Source organism: Hyperolius riggenbachi, chromosome 6 (assembly GCF_040937935.1).
Source record: "Hyperolius riggenbachi isolate aHypRig1 chromosome 6, aHypRig1.pri, whole genome shotgun sequence".
NCBI classification, from domain to species: Eukaryota; Metazoa; Chordata; class Amphibia; order Anura; family Hyperoliidae; genus Hyperolius; species Hyperolius riggenbachi.
In genome coordinates, this window is record NC_090651.1 from 301,969,929 (window position 1) to 301,994,309 (window position 24,381).

Genomic DNA, 24,381 nt, shown 5'->3' on the forward strand with positions numbered 1-24,381 from the left:
TCAGGCTAAGAGCAAGACTATGAGAAAATGACTATTTGAGTCTCCAGTAGGGGACTTCGGGCGCTATCTTCCCATAGTCCTGCTCTGCCTGTCAGCTTGGAAGTTGTGCAGCAGGACCTGTTGCACTGAAGATCATCGGGGGAGCTTCGCACCGGAAGGAGGCTGGGAGAGGAGTCTTCTGCGGGTGAGTAAATGCTTTTTTTTTTTTTTTTTTTTTTTTGCAGGTGCATTACGATTATTTTCTGGTGAAACGCTGCCCACATTATGATTATTTTCTAGTAAAACATTGCTGCATTATGATTATTTTCTAGTGAAACATTGCTGCATTACAATTATTTTATGGTGAAACATTGCCACATTATGATTATTTTCTGGGGAAACGCTGCCCACATAATGATTATTTTCTGGTGAAACATTGCTGCATTCCAATTTTCTGGTGAAACATTGCTGCATTACGATTATTTTCTGGTGAAACATTGCTGCATTACGATTATTTTATGGTGAAACATTGCTGCATTACAATTATTTTATGGTGAAACATTGCTGCATTACAATTATTTTATGGTGAAACATTGCCACATTATGATTATTTTCTGGGGAAACGCTGCCCACATAATGATTATTTTCTGGTGAAACATTGCTGCATTCCAATTGTCTGGTGAAACATTGCTGCATTACGATTATTTTCTGGTGAAACATTGCTGCATTACGATTATTTTCTGGTGAAACATTGCTGCATTACGATTATTTTCTGGTGAAACATTGCTGCATTACGATTATTTTCTGGTGAAACATTGCTGCATTACGATAATTTTCTGGTGAAACGCTGCCGGGGAAGGGGGCCAGAACCTTCCCCCCCTCACATGGGTTCCCTCCTTTTGCTCTCTCCCCCTCCATATATGTGGAGGCAAGCAGGCAGGTGGAAAATTATTCACCTGACTTCCGCGTTCCAAGCGTGTTCCAAGCTCACTGCGCTTCCGCTAATCAGAAAGCACAGTGGGCAGCATTGAAGGCGGAGGCCTGTGGCGATGGTGACACTGCGCTCCAGCACTTAGAATGCAGAAGTCAGGTGAGTAATTCTCCGCCCGCCTGCTTGCCATTGCATACATGGAGGGGGAGAAAGCCAAATGAGGGGACGTAGATGAGGGAGGGGGGTTCTGTCCCCCCTCCCCTCCTTCTAGCACTGCTTCCCCTCCTGCTCATGGCCACTGTGAGGGGTCTTGGCAACACCCCCCTCCCTGTCAGTCACCTGGTGCACCACGCCCCCTGGCCTCAATGGTAGGAACGCCCCTGATCTGCACTCTCTATTTGATGGCTTTGCCTATCAGTAATGCAGGAACTGCAGCATAGACCTGCATCATAGGGTTGTTTTTGCATTTCTCTTTTCTTACATATTCTTAGATCATCAGGTAGTCTATTGACCTGGCAATACAATTTGACTTTGACCTGACTCTTATGCAGCTGATCTTATATACGTGAAAACTAGTAAGTGCAATGCAATCATTTTAATATAGCCTATACTCATTGCCTCATGTCTATGTCTTCAGCTTTTTGTTCTTGTTTGTTGTTTAAGCTGTTCGTTCTTAACAACTATTTTCTGTATGATTTATAAAATTTGTTTCAATAAACTTTTAAGAAAAAAGCATAGAATAAAGGTAATACTGAGAAACTCAAATGAGGAGATGGATCAGTCTAATTTTTTTTTTTTAAGATAATTTTGTTCAACTATTCAGTTGGATCGAAAAAAACAAAACATTTTTCCAACATGTCCGATCGGATTTTTTTTTTTTTTTTTTTTTTTAAAGGGATCATCGTTCTTTTCTTGATCTAAAAAAAATTAATATTTTTGTCTTTCTTTCGATTCGTTCGTTTTGGCAGAAAAATATGGGAAAATCAAATGTTTTTATTGTACCGTGTATGGGCACCATAAAATCTGTCAGGTCTGTCAGCTTTTTACCAGTTTTTGACCATTACTTGGCACATTATATACATGTTGGGTTATTCTTTGTTTTAACCTGAAGATGTCACTGTTGCAGCTGCAGCTTGGACGCATGCTACCCTTGGACACATTCTGTAGCATAGGCATCACAGACATTTACCCACAGCCTGCTTCAGGGTCAATGCATTGAGTCTTTTATGGCATCTCCAGTGACTGGATCCAGCAAACCAGGACTGGAGTAACTAACATTCATATCTGATATGAAGCGGTTAGGACTTGCCACCCTCCATATCAGATCATAGAGAGGGCTCTGAGAGTTGTGTGAATTAGTGGTTGCATAATTTCAGTTGCATGAATGCATTCACAGCAGTCTGTGTTGTCAGTTTGCTGTCTGTGAACCTCGTTTTCAACCTTGTTTCCAACTGCCAAACGAGCAATATCACCCTCTGTGCATAGAACTCTCAGTAACGAACATTCCGTACAGATCACCTGGCACAACTAAAGATGTCACCACCAGTGATAAATCTCATAAGGTAAATGAGGGAGAGGAAAGATTTTACAATGGGCAAACACTGATTAATCTATAAATGAATATTGTAAAAAATTATTATGTTTTCACTATTGTTCCTCTTTAATAAATCTAGTGTATTTGCATTTTTTAAAAATAATGCTCTGACCGTAGCACAGGACATCCCCACTATGTTATATGATGCAGATGATGGGTGCTTTAGCAGCCAGGGCCATTATCTGAATGCATTCAGCCCTCGTCTGCAGCTGTACTGTACTCCTCCCTAAGGCTCTGTTTCCACTACGCCCGAATCTGGGCCAAATCTGCAGCGTTTCTCTGCAAACGAAATTGGCGGGGAAACGCTGCCTATCACTCATCTATTGCTTGCTGTCCAGATCGCACTTCGGTGTGAATATGGATGGCATGCTGCAGATTTCTGCAACATTCAGCTGAATCACCAGTCATGCATGGCACGGCTTAGTGATTTAGGGCCTAACCTTTTCCGGCCCGGGGACCACTTTCTGACCAAATTTTTCTCCGGGGAACAGCAGGGGGGGGGGGGGGGGTTCGCCGGTGTTTGCACGACCTAGTGGACAGTGTCGTGCGCAGCGGGTTATGGGGGGAGGGGGGTTGGGGTGCGGCTGCATAGCTAGCATAGTTGCCTCAGTATAGGGAGTTTAGTTGCCCCAGTGTGGCTAGTATAGTTACCCCAGTATAGTTAGTATAGTGCCCCAGTGTGGCTAGTATAGTTACCCCAGTATAGTTAGTATAGTGCCCCAGTATAGCTAGTACAGTCCCAGTATGGATAGGTAGTGCCCAAGTATAGTGCCCAGTATGGGTAGGTAGTGCCCCAGTATAGCCAGTAAAGTGCCCAGTATAGCTAGTATAGTGCCCAGTATAGCTAGTATAGTGCCCAGTATAGCTAGTATAGTGCCCAGTATAGCTAGCATAGTGCCCAGTATGGTGCCCAGTATAGCTAGTATAGTGCCCAGTATAGCTAGCATAGTGCCCAATATAGGTAGGTAGTGCCCAGTACAGGTAGGTAGTGCCCAGTATAGATAGTATAGTGCCCAGTATAGGTATGTAGTGCTCCAGTATAGTGCCCAGTATAGCTAGTATAGTGCCCAGTATAGCTTCCTAGTATGGGTAGGTAGTGCCCCTCCCCTGCCGCCCCCCCCCCCCACCCCCCGCGGCTGCCGCTCCTGTTACCTTATCATGAGCGGGCGGCTGCTTGTCCGATTAGATTCCCCCGTAGCCGCTCTCCTCAGTGGCATCTCCTATTACAGCAGCACGCTCGGCGGCTGCTGTGATGAGCAGGAAGCGGTACAGCGGCTTCCTGTAGCGGCGATATGCATCGCCGTTACCAGACCTGCCGCGGCCCGGTGGTTGGTGACCCCTGCCGTATGGCACACCAGGCAACATCTCATGGCACACTAGTGTGCCGCGGAACAGCGGTTGAAAAACACTGACTTAGGCTGTGGCTACGCAGCAGAACGGAAGGTGAGGAGGAATCGGAAGTGGACATGGCTCCTAAGGGCTACCACTTAACAGGGACCAGATATTGTTAGTTTGTAGTTTGTCTTGAGGACAGGATCTGTGTGCCATTGGCCTACAATCACATGCTGGTGCGATTCAGACAGCGTGCTGCAGTTTACTTCATCACACATCCAAATCACCTATACCTGACTACCTACACAGGGGGCGAGTACAGAGGGCACCTATAGATGGCTACCTATACTGGGTGCACCTATACATGGCTTCCTATACAGGGGGAATCTATACCTGGCTTTCTATACTGTGGGCATCTATACCTTGCTTCCTATACAGGAGGCACCTATACCTGGCTTTCTATACTGGGGGCATCCATACCTTGCTTCCTATACAGGAGGCATCTATAACTGGCTTTCTATACTGGGGGCATCTATACCTTGCTTCCTATACAGGAGGCATCTATACCTGGCTACCTATACTGAAGGCACTTATACTTGGCTACCCATACTGGGGGCACCTATACCTTGCTACCAATACTGTGGGCACTTATACTTGGCTACCTATACTGGAGGCATCTATACCTGTCTTTCTATACAGAGGGCACCTATACTTGACTTTCTGTACTGGGGGCTCCTATACCTGGCTACCAACCTACCTATACTGTGAGGTTTATTTTTTTTTTTTTTTGGTAATATCACACGGGGTGCTGTGCGATCATTCTAATTTGTTGGGGCGCATCCTCACAAGTTTGCTTTGGGCAGCAAAAAGTCTAGAACTGGCCCTGCTCATACAGATATGATGAGTATACTGTCAAAATGTACATATATATATATATATATATATATATATATATATATATATATATATATATATTCAGACACAAGCAGCTTTTAGCATGACTGAATTACATAACTTTGAGGCACAAGTCGCTGTGAAAAACATCTGCTGGTATTTGGAAATGTTTTATGTATTTATTTGTCTTTGGAGGGCTTTGCAGAAAAATGCCATTGCTGAAGAGACATTCCATTTTTTTTTCTCCGCACAAAAGTCCCTGCCTGTGATTTACATTACAGACAGGACAGATCCTTTTACTGGTGTGTTGCAAGAGATCTGGAGAAGTTGTATGTCTCCCTTCCACATAGATTGCCGATAAAGTATACGAAACTACTAATTGAGCTACAATGAAGTTCCTTGCCCATCCTATAATATATATATAATATCCATAATGATCTACATACTTCTATCCATCCAGTGCCTACTGACCAGATTTCATACTCTTATGCCACATTTTCATGCATTTCAGACGTTCTAGATGACATATGAAGCTAAATATGTTCCGGTTTTAGCTTATTTGACTTGCAGTTGAAAACCATTGATTTCTTTGGAGAGAACACTGATGGCTGGAACTTTTCCACTTAGACCGCAGATGCCAGTGGAATGCAGATTGCTATATAAAAACTGGCCAGCTCCTAGTTTGGCTGCCATGCATAAAATGTTGCTCAAGCATTCTCTGACAATCAAAGGAGCACAAGTCCGTGAAACTGATATAAAGATTATTCTTTGTAAAGCTTTGTTGGGGTTGGAACTATAACCCAATGTAAAAATACAACAACCACCAAATAGCTTCACAAATTCATGAGGAAACTTATAGGACCTGTTTATGATTCCATGTGGAAGCTGTATAGAAGTTTGTATACCTTACAGAGTACAAAATTCAGGCTTCATTTCAGGGAAAGTACAAAAGGCTTCCTGTTTCATAGTTTGCCTAGGCATTCTGTAGCATTCCTAAAAGCGAACCAAACAAAACATACAGAGAAAAGGTTTATTAGTTTTATCTTTTGATTATTGTGGCACCATTCACAGCGTCAAATTCCTGGATTTCTGGCGGTCTTAAGGTGCGTACACACCTTCGGGGATCAGGACATTGTAGGGCCCGACTGCATACATGCCTATCAGCTGTGAAGCTGACAACGTGCTGTGTTGCTATGCGGGAGGGGGGTGGGTGATGTAGGGACGGCAAGGGGTTGTGAGTGGTGCAAACAATTAGATCAGCAGGAGATCAGTGTCGCTGGGGGTGAGCAGATTTGGCCAGCAAATGCAGATCACACGTGGGTTGGGGGTTACCGGCTGCCGTACACACGCTTGATTATCGGCTGAGGCGCTTGTTGTATATGAGGGTTTAGTAATATTTATCACTTTGTGTGTGACTGCAAGTGCGGACTGAAACTAGGCAACAATCAACTGGTTTAAGGGGCCCATACACCTAACGATTTTCCCGCCGACATACAGCAGATTCGATCACTGTGATCGAATCTGCTGTGAAATCGTTGCGCAAATGCTGACAGAACGATCGATTTCCGTCTGAAATCAATCGTTCCCGTCGATTCCCGACGATCCATCCGTGCAGAAGATTTCGCTCGATCGCCAGTGGGTCGGGAGTGCGTCGATAGCGGCGTTCGAATGCCCGACGACCGACGCTAGCGGCAATACATTACCTGCTTCGGCCGGCGCGTGTCCCCTGGTCTCCGCTGTCCCTTCTCCGTGCTCGGCTCCTCCAGCTTCACTGAACTTCCTGTCCCAGCAGGAAGTTTAAACAGTAACAACAACAACAACAACAAATAACATTTGTAAAGCGCTTTTCTCCCGTGGGACTCAAAGCGCATAAGCATGGCTCCGACCATCGTGGTACAGAGGAAGAATTTTATAAATCTGGAAATGCCAGGCTAAACAGGTAGCTTTTCAGTCTGGATTTGAATAGCTCCAGGGATGGTGCTGTCTTTACTGGGTGTGGTAGGGAGTTCCAAAGAGTAGGGGCAGCATGACAGAAGGCTCTGTCTCCAGATTTTTTGAGGTGCACTCTGGGAGTGACCAAGTTTATAGAACTTGCTGATCTGAGGTTGTGAGAGGTGTGGTGCAGCTTCAGCAAGTCCTTCATGTATCCAGGGCCCAGATTGTGCAGGGATTTGAATGTCAGCAGTCCAATCTTGAAGAGTATTCTCCATTCTACTGGTAGCCAGTGCAGTGAGCGAAGGATCGGTGTAATGTGACAGTGGCGAGGCTGGTTTGTTAGCAATCTGGCAGCAGCATTCTGCACTAATTGCAGGCGACGCAGGTCTTTTTTGGGGAGGCCAGCATAAAGGGCATTGCAGTAGTCCAGCCGTGATGTGATGAAGGCGTGGACTAGGGTTTGAAGATCCTCTGAAGGAATCAGATGTTTAATCTTTGCAATGTTCTTCAGATGAAAGAAGGAAGATTTAACTACAGATGAAATTTGGTTTCTGAAACTCAATTCCCCATCGATTAGTACGCCAAGGCTGCGCACAAGGTTGGAGCTGTTTATGTCTGAATTCCCAATCCTGATTGGTGTTGCTTTAGGATAGAGCTGTTTTGATGGCGAGCACTGGCTTTGGACAAACAGGACCTCAGTTTTGTCAGCATTCAGTTTCAACCAGTTATTCATCCATGCCTGAAGCTCAGCTAAGCAAGAGTTTATTTTTGGGGTAGGGTCTGTTCCACCAGGTTTGAAGGACAGGTATAGCTGTGTGTCATCGGCGTAGCAGTGGTACGGCAGGCCATGTCGTTGGATAAGTGTACCGAGTGGCAACATGTAGATTGCAAACAGCAGAGGGGATAGGATTGATCCTTGTGGCACTCAGAATTGTAGAGGTGCAGGTTTGGACATTATAGGTCCTAGGGATACTCTCTGTGTTCTGTCAGTCAGGAATGATCTGAACCACTGGAGGACTGATCCACTGATGCCACAGTACTCCTGCAGTCTGTTAAGCAGGAATTTATGGTCAACTGTATCAAAAGCAGCTGAGAGATCCAACAGGATTAGGATGGAGCATTCCCCTCTGTCCCTTGCCATGAGCAGATCGTTGCAGACTTGGATGAGGGCTGTTTCACAGCTGTGGTGTTTCTTAACCACCCTGGCGTTCTGATTAAATCGCCAGGGTGGCTGCGGGAGGGTTTTTTTCAAATAAAAAAAAAACTATTTCATGCAGCCAACTGAAAGTTGGCTGCATGAAAGCCCACTAGAGGGCGCTCCGGAGGCGATCTTCCGATCGCCTCCGGCGCCCAGAATAAACAAGGAAGGCCGCAATGAGCGGCCTTCCTTGTTTTGCTTATATCGTCGCCATAGCGACGAGCGGAGTGACGTCATCGACGTCAGCCGACGTCCTGACGTCAGCCGCCTCCGATCCAGCCCTTAGCGCTGGCCGGAACTTTTTGTTCCGGCTGCGCAGGGCTCAGGCGGCTAGGGGGGCCCTCTTTCGCCGCTGCTCGCGGCGAATCGCCACAGAGCGGCGGCGATCAGGCAGCACACGCGGCTGGCAAAGTGCCGGCTGCGTGTGCTGCTTTTTATTTGATTAAAATCGGCCCAGCAGGGCCTGAGCGGCGACCTCCGGCGGTGTTGGACGAGCTCAGCTCGTCCAGACCGCTCAGGTGGTTAAAGGATACCACAACTGACATGTGACATGTTGAGATAGACATGTGTATGTACAGTGCCTAGCACACAAATACCTATGCTGTGTTCCTTTTTTTCTTTCTGTGCCTGAAAGAGTTAAATATCAGGTATGTAAGTGGCTGACTCAGTCCTGACTCAGACAGGAAGTGACTACAGTGTGACCCTCCCTGATAAGAAATTCCACCTATAAAATACTTTCCTAGCAGAAAATGGCTTCTGAGAGCAAGAAAGAGATAAAAAGAGGAATTTCTTATCAGTGAGGGTCACACTGTAGTCACTTCCTGTCTGAGTCAGGACTGAGTCAGCCACTTACATACCTGATATTTAACTCTTTCAGAGAGAGAAAGAAAAAAAAGGAACACAGCATAGTTATTTGTGTGCTAGGCACTGTACATACACATGTCTATCTCATTATGTCACATTTCAGTTGTGGTATCCTTTAAAGCCAGATTGTAGAGGGTCCAGGATGTTGTTTTCTGACAGCCTGGTTTCAAGTTGCAGATAGACAGCCTTTTCAATAACTTTACCTAAGAAGGGGAGGTTGGAGACAGGTCTGTAGCTGCTCATAGCATCTGGATCCATGGAAGGTTTTTTAAGAAGGGGCTTGATGATTCCTTCTTTTAGAGAGGTAGGAAACCTCCCTGCTTGCAGAGAGCAATTTACTATTTTGTGAAATGCTGGACCAAGCAGGTCAGGGCATTTCAGCATATGTTTAGTTGGTCCAGGGTCCAGGTCGCAGGTTGTCTGGCGGAGACGATAGAGGATGTCTGAGATCTCTTCCTCACTAATACTTTTGAAATCAGTCCAGGGTGTTAGGTTGTTTTTGCAGCTATTTCCATTAGTTGCATGAGTCTTGGGTGCTGTGGACTGAATGAGAGACCGAATAGAAGATACTTTGTCAGCAAAGTAGCAGGCAAATTTCTCACATAGCTCCTTTGAGGGATTTATAGTGGGTTTTAGACAGGATGGATTACATAGTCTATCAACTGTGCGGAATAGTTGGGCTGGTCTGTTGGCGGCCTTTGCGATCTCCTGTGATAGGTAGGAGGATTTTTTCTTGGTGATCGCATTTTAGTAGCTTTCCCGGTGAGAGACAAGGGTGTGTTTATCTTTTGAATTCTGAGATTTTCGCCACTTCCTTTCTAGTCTGCGCACTTCTTTCTTTAGGTCCTTTAGTGAGCTGTCAAACCACCGTGCATGGTGAAGTGGTGTAGATCGTTTGATGCGAAATGGAGCCAGGGCGTCATAGGCAGATGACACTGCATGGTTGTATATCAGGACCATGGAGTCTGGGTCTGCGCAATGATTGGTTAATGCGTCGAAGTTGAGTATATTCTGAACGTGCTGGGGTGAGACATCTTTCAGTGAACGGTATTTTATGAGTTCTTTCCCTCTGTGTTTTATCGCTGGTGCTGTCAGAGAGAAGTGGATGGTGTGGTGGTCTGACCATACCACTGGGTATGGTCAGACCACCACAGTAGAGCTCCCTCTACTGTTTAAACTTCCCCGGCAGGAAGTTCAGTGAAGCTGGAGGAGCCGTGCACGGAGAAGGAGACCGCAGAGACCATGGCCCACGCGCCGGCCGGAGCAGGTAATGTATGCAGCGGAAAGGGGCAGCGGCAGCTTCACAGATTGTGAATCTATTTCAGCATGAAACCGATCACAATCTGTTGCAGTAAAGGCAGCCATACGATCCCTCTCTGATCAGATTCAATCACAGGGTGATCTATCTGTTGGTCGGATCTGATGGCAAATCAACCAGTGTATGGCTACCTTTAGAGTCAAAATATTTTTTTTAAAAGCACTCAGTCCAAAGCATAGCAAAATTGATCAACTGAGAATACCTCTTCAGAAGAATTTTCACTGATGAGCAGAAAAGGAGAAATGACACCCTAGGCAAGATAGCCCTGATGATTACCTGGCTTTTTTAGTAACATTTGGAGGGGGCTAGCGTCCACCAAGCTCCTAGACTAGACATCCCTGGAGACTTGGTAAGGATTTTAAAAATCTCTAAACCCGCCAAAAACAAAGTCCCCACTATCCCTTAAGGGGCCCATACACTCAGCCGATTTTTAGCCGATCGATCAAAATCGATCGATTGATTGGTCGATTGCAAATCGATTGACCAATCGATCAATTTGCGGCAGATTTCAATCGATTTCGATAGATTTCAATTGATCTGGCAGACTGGAAAATCTAGGTCGATCTGTTGAGATTGCTTATTTTGCATTGGCCCTAATGGAAATCTGTTGGCAAAAAAATGCCATCAGATCGATTTTCAATAGATTTCAAACTGAAATCTATTGGAAATCTGTTCCTAGTAAAAATGTTCCTAAACACATCAGATAGATCAGAAATCTATCTGATGATCTATCTGCTGCTAATCTAACGAGTGTATGGCCACCTTTAGGCATGCTGGTTAGTTGAGACTAAAGGAGCCCATATACTGGTCGATTTCAGCCATCGATTGATCGATTCTATAGAATCGATTGATCAATCAGAAATAGATTCTTTCAAATCTATCGATCGATCGTTTTGTGGCCGATTTTGATCGATTTCGATGGATTTGATCTATCTGACAGGATGGAAAATCTAGGTCGATCTGCTGCTGGTAGCAGATCCATGGCCCATAGAGTTGTATTGGATCTAATGGTCCAATAATGTATTTAGATAGATGTCCAATAGATTTCATTCTGAAATCTATTGGAAATCTGTTCCTAGTGTGTGGCACACATCAGATAGATTCGTGTCAGATTAGACTTGACAGGCATCTGACAGAAACCTATCTGATGGCCGAATCTGCAGCAAATCTATAAATGTATGGCCACCTTAAAGGGGAACTGAAGAGAGAGGTATATGGAGGCTGTCATGTTTATTTCCTTTTAAAAAATACCAGTTGCCTGGCAGCCCTGCTGATCCTCTGCCTCTAATACTATTAGCCATAGCCCCTGAACAAGCATGCAGCAGATCAGGTGTTTCAGTAGTTCAGACTTATAAGTCTGATCTGACAAGACTGGCTGCATGCTTGTTTCTGGTTTTAATCAGATACTACTGCAGAGAAATAGACCAGCAGGGCTGCCAGGCAACTGGTATTGATTAAAAGGAAATAAACATGACAGCCTCCATATACCTCTCTCTTCAGTTCCCCTTTAATGGTAAAATACAATAAAATGATCCAATTTTACAGCAATTCAATAAAAAAAGATTAGATTTCCCCCAAAAAATCTAAAGCTTTTTTTTTTAATTTGAGCAAGAAATCCGATCAGATATTCAGTTTTTATTCAATAAAAGTTGATCAGGAATAGTGCATTTTTCTGATCAATATTTATGAAAATTTAATGGTGTGTGGTAGATTGTTAGTTTATGAATACCCAAGTAATTTTCTCAGAGTTTCCAACCATTTTTATCATAACTGAGGAAAAACTGAGCATGTGTGTACATTGGTCAGATTTTTGAAATGTTACAATTAGTCAGAAAAATTGATTGCTATTCTTGAATTGAACAGATATTTAAAAAATTGTACGGTGTTTGGAGGTGGCCACACACCATACATTTTTTTTATTTTGATTCAATTCGAGCATTCCGATCCAATTTTCCAATTGATTGGAAGTTTTGAGCAGAATCTTTGAGGTAAAACACGTATTTTCAAGATTGCAACAATTTCGGGATAAAAGATCGAACTCTGAAAAAATTGGTTGGTAAGAAAAATCAAAAAGTGAATAAATAAAGCTCAGTATGTACTACTGAATAGTTACATAGATTTTTTTCTGCTTGAATACAATTTCACAATCGATCACACATGTCCAATCTAAAATAATCGAAAAAAAAGGGAAATTCGATCGGATTTCTTGATCGAAAACATAACAGCTTTCGATTTTTTGGGACAACCGATCGTATTTATCAAATTAGTGTAAAACTGGATCTTTTAATTGTATGGTGTGTGGCCTCCTTTCCAGGTGCCTGAGTTCCAGATAATGGGGACTTTGCTGTATATGGCAATTTTATAAAAGGAATTCCACATTTAAAGCTATTGCCTATTCTGTGTTTCTTACTGAGTATATATCCTTAGCACTGTACACATGCACCATGTGCACAGACTCTCTGCTACAGGAAATAATACATCTTGATGTATAAAAGCATGTGCATGCAAGACTGACTGTCATAACTAGTGACTGCACATCCCACCTCCTGTCCTGCAGAGAGACCCAAGAACAGGCCCAAACCTGCTGCACACCACAGCCTACGTGTGAACCTTCTCTTACCTTATATTTTGATTTTATATAATACTCTATTTGTTCTAGCGTGAAACGTGTTTTAGAACTGATTAAATAAGAGATTGCAATTTGAACTCCCTCTGGTTTTTGCCGACACGATCACCAGACTGACTACTGATACATTCTGCCCACCAAGTGAGGTGGCCCAATGTGCAGAAGCCAAAAACAAAGAAACAGCGAACTTGCATGAATATACAACCCTATGAACCGCCTGGCGTTACACCGTTTAATGGGCAAGTGTATAAGTGCCCTCTTGTGCCTGTAGGTAGTGTTAAAGGCTCACCTATCCCGCTGGTGCGACTCCTGCAGGGCAGTTTCTAGACTTTTTGCTGCCCCCATCCCCAGGAGAACACTATATAAGGCCAAGTTGCACTCCTACTAGACATCCTAAAAACACTCTGCCTGTAGGTTTGACTATTGTATACTATTGTCCCCCCCCCCCCCCCCCATTCCTGTAGATTTAAAAGAGACACTGTATCGGGAAAAAAAATTATGATATAATGATTTGTATGTGTAGTACAGCTAAGAAATAAAACATTAGAAGTAGAGACATAAGTCTAAGGACTGGAACCCACTAGAGCGATTTTCTGAGCGTTTAGGGAGCGATTCAAACCACTAGCGATTTCCCTAAATGCTCAGCTAATGTTAATGGATGGGCCAAATTCCACTGGAGCGATTGCAATTACCAAATCGCAAAACTCAGCACATGTCGCATTTTTGAGCGTTAGCGATTAGCATTTCTGCAATGTAAAGTATATAAACGCTGGCGTAATCACTCGTCAAAACCTACACAGAGCGATTTTGCAAGCGTTTTTACATTACTGCGCACTGTAACAAAATGAAAATTAATTGAAAGGACCAATCAGAATTAAAACATTAATCGCTACACAACCGCTGGCAAATGAACTACACTTTTTAAAGAGAAGAATCAGAGATGAATAAAATAACATTTATACATACCTGGGGCTTCCTCCAGCCCCATAAGCCTAGATCGCTCCCACGTAGCCTTTCTCCACTGCTTCTGTCTGCCGGTACCGGGTCCCGTCATTTCGGCCAGTCGACGCAAGCGCAGTGCGCTCCCTCCGTACTGCGCAGGCACGTACGTAAAGAGCGGGAGGAAGCCCCTGTGCATGCGGAAGACTGGCCGCATCCGGCGGAAGTGATGGGACCCTGTACCAGCGATAGAGGCAGCGGAGGACAGCGGCGTGGGAGCAATCCAGGCTTATGGGGCTGGAGGAAGCCCCAGGTATGTATAACAACTTTTTTCATTTTTAAAATACATTTGTCTCTGGTTCCCTTTAAAATCACTCCAGAAAACGCTCATGAAATCGCTTACAACCCGCTCATACAAAACGCTAGCAATTGCGATTAGTGATAGCGTTTTGTAGTGGGTTCCAGGCCTAATATTGTTTCCAGAGTTTTACTCACCTGGGGCTTCTACCAGCCCCCTGCAGCTGTCTTGTGCCCACGCAGTCTCGCTCGGATCCTCCTGTATCTGCCGGCAGCTACTTCAGTTTTCGGCGACAGGCCTGGGAACGCAAGTGATTCTTCGTGTTCCTGGCCGCAATAGCGCCCTCTATACTGCTGAAAATGGAAGTAGCTTCCAGCGGAGACAGGAGGATCCGAGCGAGACTGCCTGGGCACGGGACAGCTGCAGGGGGCTGGTAGAAGCCCCAGGTGAGTAAAACTCATTTTTTTTGTCTTAAGTGTCCCTTTAAGAAACTCCAGTTACCTATGTAAAAGAGCCATTGAGCTCCACAACTTTCAAAGTGGCAGAGAGCTCTGTGTTCTGAAGCTTGTTCTCTCAACTGTCAGTCACTGTATTTTCTTTTTCTTTGCAGAGAAGGGTTTAAAAGTTCACTTGCCTGCTCTATAAAATCATTTAGAATGCCGAGTAGTGTGTAAACTACAAATATTAGAGAATGATGCAATGTTAGAAAAGAAAACTATATAACTGAAAATAAAAATGTGAGAATATTTTCTTTGCTACTAATGTCCTAGTAATTTTCTGTACTACACAACCAATTTATTATATTTTAATTTTTTTTTTTCCACTACAGTGGCTCTTTAAGCTCGCAAAGGGCAGGGCTCTCTCACCCTTTTGTGTCTTGGAATTTGTTACACATTTATTCATCATGTTACTTTTGTCACTGTAATTACCAATTCTGTATTTTGTATCGATTCTGTATTTTGCATATTGGTGTACACCATTTGTCTGTATTATTGTGTTTGTTTCTTAATTTGTACAGTGCCACAGAATATGTTGGTGCTTTATAAAGCAAATATATATACAGGGCTGTTTCTTGAGCAGTGTGGGCTGGGCGACTGCCCTCAGGGCGCAGGCCGGAAAGTAGAAGAGGGGGTACAGGCAGAAGGACATAACCGCTTGGCGGTGGGGAGCCAGTCACGTTCGGTGCAGCTGAATGGAAGAAGAAAACCAGCACGATCACCTTTCTTAACTGCCCTAGGCGTCCTGCGACTGCCTGTTTCTGACATCAAGTCATCATCACGTCACTACCATGTGATGACACCTGACGTCCTGTAGCAGTACTGCAGGCTATCAGTGCTCGGCCCCCTTGGAGAAGTCGGCTGGCCAGGGCTCTATACGCCTGTGGGTTCTCCTGGGCCCTACTTGTGACCTGTGGCTGAGTGACTGTCCCTAAAGAGTAAGAGTTTGCAAGTCCACGGTGGTGGGGGGGGGGGTGCAATTTTTTTCCCTTACCCTGGGTGCAGTTTAGCCTAGAACATACAGTGGCTTGCAAAAGTATTCGGCCCCCTTGAAGTTTTCCACATTTTGTCACATTACTGCCACAGACATGCATCAATTTTATTGGAATTCCACATGAAAGGCCAATACAAAGTGGTGTACATGTGAGAAGTGGATCGAAAATCACACATGATTCCAAACATTTTTTACAAATCAATAACTGCAAAGTGGGGTGTGTGTAATTATTCGGCCCCCTGAGTCAATACTTTGTAGAACCACCTTTTGCTGCAATTACAGATGCCAGTCTTTTAGGGTATATCTCTACTAGTGTTGGGCGAACACCTGGATGTTCGGGTTCGCGAACATTCGCCGAACATGGCCGCAATGTTCGGGTGTTCGTGCCGAACTCCGAATATAATGGAAGTCAATGGGGACCCGAACTTTCGTGCTTTGTAAAGCCTCCTTACATGCTACATACCCCAAATTTACAGGGTATGTGCACCTTGGTAGTGGGTACAAGAGGAAATTTTTTTTAGCAAAAAGAGCTTATAGTTTTTGAGAAAATCGATTTTAAAGTTTCAAAGGGAAAACTGTCTTTTAAATGCGGGAAATGTCTGTTTTCTTTGCACAGGTAACATGCTTTTTGTCGGCATGCAGTCATAAATGTAATACAGATAAGAGGTTCCAGGAAAAGGGACCGGTAACGCTAACCCAGCAGCAGCACACGTGATGGAACAGGAGGAGGGTGGCGCAGGAGGAGAAGGCCACGCTTTGAGACACAACAACCCAGGCCTTGCATGAGGACAAGAAGCGTGCGGATAGCAATTTTCATTTTGTCGCCATTAGTCATAAATGTAATACAGATGAGAGGTTCAATAAACAGGGACCGGAAACGCTAACCCATCACAGATGTTCATTGTTCATGTTACTTGGTTGGGGTCCCGGGAGTGTTGCGTAGTCGTTTCCAAACCAGGATTGATTCATTTTAATTTGAGTCAGACGGTCTGCATTTTCTGTGGAGAGGCGGATATCGGCAGTGTCCTTGGAGTGGGAAAATTTTCTGACACCCATGCAGCAGCACACAGAACAGCAAGCGTGCAGATCCACCTCCAACACCGATCGCCTGGAGAAGATGGTCAAGGACTACATGTCAGATGGCATAGCTGTGTTGAACAATCCATCTGCACCCTTCAACTATTGGGTATCGAAGCTAGACACCTGGCACGAACTGGCAATGTACGCAATCGAGGTGCTGGCTTCCCCGGCAGCCAGCGTTATGTCGGAACGCTGTTTCAGTGCTGCCGGAGGCATCGTCACAGATCGGCGTATCCGCCTCTCCACAGAAAATGCAGACCGTCTGACTCAAATTAAAATGAATCAATCCTGGATTGGAAACGACTACGCAACACTCCCGGACCCCAACCAAGTAACATGAACAATGAACATCTGTGATGGGTTAGCGTTTCCGGTCCCTGTTTATTGAACCTCTCATCTGTATTACATTTATGACTGCATGGCGACAAAATGCAAATTGCTATCCGCACGCTTCTTGTCCTCATGCAAGGCCTGGGTTGTTGTGTCTCAAAGCGTGGCCTTCTCCTTCTGCGCCGCCCTCCTCCTGTTCCATCACGTGTGCTGCTGCTGGGTTAGCGTTACCGGTCCCTTTTCCTGGAACCTCTCATCTGTATTACATTTATGACTGCATGGCGACAAAATGCAAATTGCTATCCGCACGCTTCTTGTCCTCATGCAAGGCCTGGGTTGTTGTGTCTCAAAGCGTGGCCTTCTCCTCCTGCGCCGCCCTCCTCCTGTTCCATCACGTGTGCTGCTGCTGGGTTAGCGTTACCGGTCCCTTTTCCTGGAACCTCTCATCTGTATTACATTTATGACTGCATGGCGACAAAATGCAAATTGCTATCCGCACGCTTCTTGTCCTCATGCAAGGCCTGGGTTGTTGTGTCTCAAAGCGTGGCCTTCTCCTCCTGCGCCGCCCTCCTCCTGTTCCATCACGTGTGCTGCTGCTGAGTTAGCGTTACCGGTCCCTTTTCCTGGAACCTCTTATCTGTATTACATTTATGACTGCATGCCGACAAAAAGCATGTTACCTGTGCAAAGAAAACAGACATTTCCCGCATTTAAAAGACAGTTTTCCCTTTGAAACATTAAAATCGATTTTCTCAAAAACTATAAGCTCTTTTTGCTAAATTTTTTTTCCTCTTGTACCCACTCCCAAGGTGCACATACCCTGTAAATTTGGGGTATGTAGCATGTAAGGAGGCTTTACAAAGCACGAAAGTTCGGGTCCCCATTGACTTCCATTATGTTCGGAGTTCGGCTCGAACACCTGAAGATCGCGACCATGTTCGGCCCGAACCCGAACATCTAGATGTTCGCCCAACACTACACGTGACCCGTTCGGCCAATCACAACGCTAGCCGAACGTTCGGGGAACGTTCGGCCATGCGCTCTTAGTTCGGCCATATGGCCGAACAGTTTGGCCGAACACCATCAGATGTTCGGCCGAACTCGAACATCACCCGAACAGGGTGATGTTCTGCAGAACCCGAACAGTGGCGAACACTGTTCGCCCAACACTAGTCTCTACCAGCTTTGCACATCTAGAGACTGAAATCCTTGCCCATTCTTCTTTGCAAAACAGCTCCAGCTCAGTCAGATTAGATGGACAGTGTTTGTGAACAGCAGTTTTCAGATCTTGCACAGATTCTCGATTGGATTTAGATCTGGACTTTGACTGAGCCATTCTAACACAGATATGTTTTGTTTTAAACCATTCCATTGTTGCCCTGGCTTATGTTTAGGGTCATTGTCCTGCTGGAAGGTGAACCTCCACCCCAATCTCAAGTCTTTTGCAGTCTCAAAGAGGTTTTCTTCCAAGTTTGCCCTGTGTTTGGCTTCATCCAACTTCCCATCAACTCTGACCAGCTTCCCTGTCCCTGCTGAAGAGATGCACCCCCAGAGCTTGATGCTGCCACCACCATATTTGACAGTGGGGATGGTGTGTTCAGAGTGATGTGCAGTGTTAGTCTTCCGCCACACATAACGTTTTGCATTTTGGCCAAAAAGTTCAATTTTGGTCTCATCTGACCAGAGCACCTTCTTCCACATGGTTGCTGTGTCCCCCACATGGCTTGTGGCAAACTGCAAACGGGACTTCTTATGCTTTCTGTTAACAATGCCTTTCTTCTTGCCACTCTTCCATAAAGGCCAACTTTGTACAGTGCACGACTAATAGTTGTCCTATGGACAGAGTCTCCCACCTGAGCTGTAGATCTCTGCAGTGTAGGTTAGCCAGGTATATGGGCCCTCAGTGTAGGCTAGCCAGGTATATGGGCCCTCAGTGTAGGTTAGCCAGGCATATGGGCCCTCAGTGTAGGTTAGCCAGGCATATGGGCCCTCAGTGTAGGTTAGCCAGGCATTATGGGCCCTCAGTGTAGGTTAGCCAGGCATATGGGCCCTCAGTGTAGGTTAGCCAGGCATATGGGCCCTCAGTGTAGGTTAGCCAGGTATATGGGCCCACTGTGTAGGTTAGCCCGGTATATGGGCCCTCTGTGTAGGTTAGCCCGGTATATGGGCCCTCAGTGTAGGTTAGCCAGGTATATGGGCCCTCAGTGTAGGTTAGCCAGGTATATGGGCCCTCAGTGTAGGTTAGCCAGGTATATGGGCCCTCAGTATAGGTTAGCCAGGTATATGTACCTGCAGCGTAGGTTAGCCAGGTCCTCTGGACTCCTGGAACACTCAATGAGACTGGCAGGCAGGCCGCTGGCCAATAAGGATGCAGGGGAGAAGAGGCGGCGAGGAGAGAGGTGGCGCGGCCGAATTTTTGGTTTGCGAACTTCCGCAAAAGTTCGGTTCGCGCGAATTTTCACAAACCGCAATATACTTCAATGGGGAGGTGAATTTTGAAAACTAGAAACACTTATGCTGGTCACAAAGTGATGGAAAAGATGTTTCAAGGGGTCCAACACCTGGAGGTGGGCATGGCGGAGTGGGATACATGCTAAAAGTCCCGGGGGAAAATCTGGATTTGACGCAAAGCAGCGTTTTAAGGGAAGAAATCACACTGAATGCTAAATTGCAGGCCTGAAGTGCTTTAAAACATATTGCATGTGTATACAGCAATCAGGGCGTGTAGTTAGAGTAGTGCTTCACACTGACACACCAAACTCACTGTGTAACGCACCGCAAACAGCTGTTTGTGTAGTGACGGCCGTGCTGGACTGGTGCGCACCATGGCGAGTCTGCAGGCCGTGGCGGTTTTCAAGCCCATATGGTCGCCGGGCTGTGGTAGCTCAATGATAGAACAGTGACACCGCGGCAAGGTAATGATCACGAAGGGGAATTGGCACATGTACATGCCCTTTGTTTTGTTGTTGCAGCTGCAGTGCAGACAGAAAAATTAGGCAGGCATGTACACGCACCAGAAAAATTATTATAGCGGCTGCTGCTAGCAGTCAAGCGGCCTGTGGGCAGAGGTGCTGTGTGGGGAGCGACTTAGTCTTGGGGCAGGCAGTCACATGGTGTGCAGGCAGAGATGCTGTGCACGAGGACTGACAGTCTTCGGGCGGGCAGTAGCCCTCCGGGTTCCATACCTCATTCATTTTGATAAAGGTCTTGTACTGAACACTTTTGTGACTTAGGCGACTTCTCTTCTCAGTGACAATGCCTCCAGCTGCGCTGAAGGTCCTTTCTGATAGGATGCTTGAGGCAGGGCAAGACGGAAGTTGGATGGCAAATTGGGACAGCTCTGGCCACAGGTCAAGCCTGCGCACCCAGTAGTCCAAGAGTTCATCGCTGCTCACTGTGTCTACATCCACACTTAAGGCCAGGTAGTCGGCTACTTGCCGGTGCAGGCGTTGATGGAGGGTGGATCCGGAAGGGCTAAGGCGAGGCGTTGGACTAAAGAATGTCTGCATGTCCGACATCACCATAAGATCGCTGGAGCGTCCTGTCCTTGCCTGAGTGGACATGGGAGAAGGGTTACTGGCAGTGGTACCTTTATTGCATTGTGCTGTGACATCATCAAACGCATTGTAAAGCATAGTTGCCAGCTTGCTCTGCAAGTGCTGCATCCTTCCTGCCTTTAGGTGAGTTGGTAACATGTCCGCCACTTTGTTCCTATACCGAGGGTCTAGTAGCGTGGCCACCCAGTACAGCTCATTTCCCTTGAGTTTTTTTATACGGGGGTCCCTCAACAGGCTGGACAGCATGAAAGACGCCATCTGCACAAAGTTGAAGTACTATCCATCTCCTCTTCCTCAGTGACGTCAGGTAAGTCCTCCTCCTCCCCCCAGCCACGATACCACAGGAACGTTGAGCAACACAAGCCCCCTGAGACGCCTGCTGCGGTTGTTCTTCTGCCGCCACCGCCTCCTCCTCCTCCTCCAAAGAAACACCTTTCTCATCATCCAAGTCTGACTCCTCTTCCCCACACGACTCTTTCTCCTCATCCCCCCCTTTGCTGCCGCAGATGTTGAGGAAACATCTGGTTCTGATGCGAATTGATCCCACAAAACTTCCTCCTGTAACTGTTTCTCTTCACGCTCCTCCATAGCTTGATCCACCACTCTACGCACGGCACGCTCCAGGAAGTAAGCGTACGGGATCAAGTCACTGATGGTGCCTTCACTGCGACTCACCAGGTTGGTCACCTCCTCAAACGGCCGCATGAGCCTGCATGCATTTCGCATAAGTGTCCAGTTGTTGGGCCAGAACATCCCCATCTCCCCAGATTGTGTCCTTCTACTGAAATTGTAGAGGTACTGGGTGACGGATTTCTCCTGTTCTAGCAGGCGAGAGAACATAAGGAGGGTCGAATTCCAGCGAGTCGGGCTATCGCAAATGAGGCATCTCACCGGCAACTTGTTTCTCCGCTGAATCTCGGCAAAGTGTGCCATGGCCGTGTAAGACCGCCTGAAATGCCCATACAACTTCCTGGCCTGCTTCAGGAGGTCCTCTAAGCCTGGGTACTTTGACACAAATCTTTGAATCACTAGATTCAGCACATGTGCCATGCAGGGTACATGTGTCAGCTTTCCCAAATTCAAATCGGAAATGAGATTGCTGCCATTGTCACACACCACCTTGCCGATCTCCAGCGGGGTCAGCCACTGATCCACCTGTTTGTTAAGAGCTGCCAGGAGAGCTGCTCCAGTGTGACTCTCCCCTTTGAGGCAAGACATGTCTAAGATGGCATGACACCGTCGTACCTGGCATGCAGCATAGGCCATGGGGAGCTGGGGCTGTGTAGCTGGAGAGGAGATCGCAGCACCAGTGGAGTTAAACTGCCACTCAGCCAAGGAGGAGGACGACTGCGAAGAGGATGTAGCAAGAGGAGAGGAGGTGGCAGGAGGCCTGCCTGCAAGCCGTGGAGGTGTCACAAGTTGGTCCGCTGCACAGCCACGTACTCCCCGGTTGCCATCTGTCATCAGGTTGACCCAATGGGCTGTGTAAGTAATGTACCTGCCCTGACCGTGCTTGGCAGACCAGGCATCCGTGGTCAGGTGGACCCTTGACCCAACGCTGCGTGCCAGAGATGACACCACTTGCCTCTCAACTTCACGGTACAGTTTGGGTATCGCCTTTTTAGAGAAATAATTGCGGCCTGGCATCTTCCACAATGGCCACAAATTTACGGAAGGCCTCAGAGTCCACCAGCTGGTATGGTAACAGCTGGCGAGCTAACAGTTCCGCTAAGCCGGGTGTCAGACGCCGGGCAAGGGGGTGACTGGCAGAAATTGGCTTCTTCCGCTCAAAGATTTCCTTCACAGACACCTGGCTGCTGTGGGCAGAGGAGCAGGAACCGCTCAAGGTCAGAGGCGGAGTGGAGGAGGGTGGCTGTGAAGGTGCAAGGGAGAAAGCGGCTAAAGATGATGCACCTGAAGGGGGGAAGAGTAGAAGGAGGGAGGCTTTTCTTTTGTGTGCTGCTTTTGCTCAGGTGCTCTTCCCATTGCAGTGTGTGCCTTTTCTCCATGTGCCTTCGTAAGGCACTTGTCCCTACGTGGGTATTGGCCTTTCCACGGCTCAATTTTTGGAGGCAGAGAGAACAGATGGCATTGCTCCGATCTGAGGCAGACACATTAAAACATTTCCAAACCGCTGAGCCCCCCTGGGGTGATGGCACTATGGTGGCATCAGCAGTTAACAATGAAGGGCATGATGGCTGGCTGTACATAGGTGGCGATACATGGCGACGGACACTGCCACCAGCTGTTTCTGACAACGAGCTCCCCCTGCTTCTTTCAGGAACTCGTCTCCTCCTACTCCTCTCTGACTCCCCCTTTGAACTGTCCCCCTGTTCATCTCCTCTATTGGGAACATACGTGGGATCCGTATCCTCATCATCATCATAATCATCCTGCCCAGCTTCGTTTGCCTCAGACACCTCTAAAACTGCACCAACAGCAGGTACTTCATCATTCTCCTCCGCAAATATTATGTCCATAGTGTCGCCTAACTTAGACATATGAGGTGGTGGTGTAACTTGCTTAGCGCCTTCATCTGGTTGTAACAATAATGGCTGTGCATCAGTGATTGCCCCACCAAATAACTCATGCGAACTGTCAAATGTAGTGGATGTGGTACTTGGAGTAGCACTGGTGGCTGTGGAAGATGAGGTGTTCTGTGTTAAATAGTCAACCACATCCTGAAAATCTTGGGAGTTGATGGGACATTCCTTCTTCTGAGCACTGTACTTTGGTCCAGGGCTGCACGAAATCACATCACCACGACCTCGCGCAGACCTGCCAGGTGGCCTTCCTCTGGGTCTCTGCCTCTACCTGTTTTGTCCGGTTTTGTCCATATTGTGGGGGGGGGGGGGGGGTGAAGTAAAATGTATGCACTGAATTGAGTAATACAATGTGCAGTCACACAGGTGCAGTTAACAGGTATGCACGGAGTGGTATATAACACTGCGGTGCACTCACGTAGGTAGGTGGGTGGGTGCACTGACACAACAGGCAGGTATATGCAGTGATGGGTATTACAAATGTGTACCTGTCACACACACACAGGTACCGAGCAGGCACAGTGACACTGCATACGCTCATGTAGGTGGGTGGGTGCACAGTGAACAACAGGTAGGTATATGCAGTGATGGGTATTACAATGTGCACCTGTCACACACAGACATGTACCAGACAGGCACAGTGACACTGCATGCGCTCACATAGGTAGGTGGGTGCACTGAAGTGAACAACAGGTAGTAGGTATATGCAGTGATGGGTATTGCAATGTGCACCTGTCACACACAGACAGGTACCAGACAGGCACAGTGACACTGTGCGCGCTCACGTAGGTGGGTGGGTGCACAGTTAATAACAGGTAGGTATATGCAGTGAAGGGTAATGTGCACCTGTCACAAACGCAGGTAGTCACTGAATGTGCTGGGCATGGCAGTAGCACACACAGTAGGAATTACCAAGGCTGTCTATGCAACACAAGCGTCAGTGGGACACACACACACAAAAAAAATAGATCACAAGAACAAGATGCCTGTTGTGGGGTGCTTTTTTAACAATAAGAAACAGCAAGGAGCTAGCTAACAAGCCTACAAGAGCCTAACTAAGCTTTCTCTATGAGAGTCTGCAGCAGCTTTCCCTTCTCCAATTAATGCAGGCACACGAGTGAGTCCAAAGCCTGATGCTGCCTGCCTTTAGTAAGGGGGGGGGGGGGGAGTGGCTCCAGGAGGGAGTGTAGCCTGATTGGCTACAATGTGCCTGCTGACTGTGATGTAGAGGGTCAAAGTTGACCCTCATGATGCACTATGAGGGCAAACCGTACTTCCGGAAAAGTTTGCGGTTCTCCGTGTTCGCGAAACCCAGAAGTTTGCCGGGAACCGTTCGCCCGCGAACCATTCGGGCCATCTCTATATGGGAGCCACTGCAGGTCATGCTGATCTGAGGTCTACTACAAACAGAATAGGGGAGGGGGACCCGGTGAGTCTGTCCCGCTGCGGGAGGCAGCCGCCGCTTGCTCCAA